The 2,815-nt window shown below is 40.3% G+C and overlaps 1 long non-coding RNA gene across 1 annotated transcript; it reads left to right on the top strand.

The window, feature by feature from the left end:
• Positions 1 to 420: 420 nt before the first annotated feature.
• LOC106533235 (uncharacterized) lies at positions 421 to 1,910 on the top strand. The gene is made up of 4 exons (XR_001312214.1): positions 421 to 1,517; positions 1,595 to 1,647; positions 1,716 to 1,759; positions 1,849 to 1,910. It is a non-coding gene; the product is annotated as an uncharacterized LOC106533235 (long non-coding RNA).
• The last annotated feature ends 905 nt before the right edge of the window (positions 1,911 to 2,815 follow it).

Here is a 2,815-nt window from a genome sequence, read left to right on the forward strand (position 1 = left end):
CGATGCCATCATTATGCTTTGCAACAATAAGGTTGTGAAGGTCTTGAGAGAGCTCTTTACTTTTACCCATCATCAGATGTTTTTGTGTGATTCCTCTGTAAAGAATTGGCTTGGTTGGTTTGAACCCCAAGATGCAGGACTGAGTGAGGGTGGCAAAAAAGATGTATTAAGGCAAAAACAAAAGGTGCTGGCAAGGCAGCAAACAATAACAAAGGGTATGGGCATGAACAAGAATATCCAAACAAGAGCAAGAGAACACGAGAACAAGGAACAAGAAAGCGAACAAGGATCTGACACCAGACTGAGACAAGACAGGACTTAAATACACTGACAACTAATGGACAAACTGAGAACACCTGGTGAGAAACACGAGGGTGACTAATCAGACAAATAAGGGGCAGCTGGGCTGAGACACACTGGGGAACATAGAAACACTAGGAAAACCAAGGTGAAAACTGACAAATCATGACAACCTGGTAGAGAAATTATACACAGGTAGTCATCAAATGACGTCACACAGTGACAGGTACCACGCCCCTTTAGGGCGGGATATCTGTATATGGTCAACTTCCGGTCATTCCTTCCTGTAGGATGTCCATATATGGTCAACATCTGTTTCGTGACTTCCTCTTTTGATTTACCGTAACTATCCCCCTCCCTCATCCCCCTTGACTTCCAGTAACCCATAACCCACCCTTTCCCCCCTCGATTTACCGTAACCCTAGCCCCCCTCTTACCCCCCTCGAATTACTGTAAGCCTTGACCACAACATCTTGTTTTTTGTCCAGATGTCTTTATTTCAAAAGAGTTTGAGCTGCCATGAAGTCTATTCTGCTGACCGCAACATCCTGTTTTTCAGCAGGTGTCCACACATGCCATCTGTCTGTTCCCCCTCCTTCTCCTCAACCCCCTCTATTTACCGTAACTCTAGCCCCCTCTTACCCCCCTCGAATTACTGTAAGCCTTGACCACAACATCTTGTTTTTGTCCAGATGTTTTAATTGCAAAAGAGTTTGAGGTGCCATGAAGTCTATTCTGCTGACCACAACGTCCTGTTTTTCAACAGGTGTCCACACATGCCATCTGTCTGCTCACCCTCCCTCTCAGGGTTAGTGACTTCCTGCCAGATGGTGAAACTTATTGTCCAATCAGTGGATAGGGTTAGACTTTAGACCTAACCCTCAGCCAATCAGATCATGTTTAAAGCATTAATTCCTGCCCCTCCTCGGTTCTCGAAGCGTTTAAAAGAACGTGTCTCGTTCATTCCATACCACCGTCGGCGACAAGGCATCTTCAGCGTTCCTGACCCGTCACGACTTCCATCAGCGCAGACAAGACCCCCCCGGCACGACCGCCCCTGCAGCTGAAGTAAATATTTAAAGGTTCGTATTTATTTATTTAATTCTGTTTAAAGTATTTATATTGTTTTTTAATTGCACTCTGTCAACAGCGAGAAGAGCCGTCACTCTGTTCAACCAGCAGCGTTACGCAGCGCTAAACTTAAAGTAAATTTAAAGGTTTGTATTTATTTTGTTTAATTCTGTTTAATGTATTTATATGTATATATATATAAATAAATGTACTCTGTCAACAGCGAGAAGAACCGTCACTGTTCCACCAACAGCTAAACTTAAAGTAAATTTAAAGGTTTGTATTTATTTTGTTTAATTCTGTTTAATGTATATATATTTAAATGAAATGTACTCTGTCAACAGCGAGAAGAACCGTCACTCTGTTCCATCAACAGCCAAACTTAAAGGTTTGTAAATGTGTTTTTATTTTGTTTAATTATGTTTAATGTAATTTATGTAAATATATATTTTTAAATGTACTCTGTGTGTGTTACAGCAGCTTTGCACGTGAGATAGAAGCGGAGTTCTCCATTTTTTTGTTGCGCAAAAACTATCAGGTCAGTAAAAAACAATTTTTATTTAGAGTTATGTTGTATTTTTTTACATTTTAAATGTTGCAAATTGATTTTAATTATTTTTATCTATCTACCTATCTATCTTTTTTTTTACAGGGAAAAAAACATGTCTAAGAGGCTCGGATCACTCGGATCAACGGTATCCGTTTCTAGACCCGAGGCTGAAGACCAGCCCGGAGCTCCTAAAAAAAATAATAGTTTATACATATTCAGAAGCCATGTTCCGCCAGAACATCTGTTACACAGAGAGTTCTCTTTAGAGAAATATGGATTCACCGCGAGCGTGGGTTACGCATTTAATTACCACAGGGAGGAGGTGGGTTTTTACCAAATTCGTGACAATGAACAGTTTTCAACTGACACACCACAGTCCATCTTATAACACGAGGACTGGCTTGTTCTAATAGCGTTACTACCACTAGACGAGTTTATTCCTAAAATGACCCCTGATGTGTCTGAAAAAAAAAAACGTATTATTATCTGGAGTAATCCCCCACGAGAGCTGAGATTGCTCAAAAAAAGCAGTTATACAAAGCTTCCTGGACCTCCGAAACCTGTCACAATGGGGTGTGGAAATTGCAGGCATGTATTTACGAAAATGACCATCTACACCCCCACAATATGTTCTTATTAGATAGTATTGATACAGATTGTGGTGCATTTCGCGTAGTTTTGTCACTGCCAGTGATTGCGTTGCACGCTATTTTTCGCGATTGCAACGTAGCTTTCGAAATGACCAATCGTTTTCAGACATGTCGCCAATGGAACGATATCGTGGCGATTAAAAAAACGTTAGATTTTAACCCATTATCTATCTATCTATCTATCTATCTATCTATCTATCTATCTATCTATCTATCTATCTATCTATCTATCTATCTATCTATC

Source organism: Austrofundulus limnaeus, unplaced genomic scaffold, assembly GCF_001266775.1.
Source record: "Austrofundulus limnaeus strain Quisiro unplaced genomic scaffold, Austrofundulus_limnaeus-1.0 Scaffold911, whole genome shotgun sequence".
Lineage (NCBI taxonomy): Eukaryota > Metazoa > Chordata > Actinopteri > Cyprinodontiformes > Rivulidae > Austrofundulus > Austrofundulus limnaeus.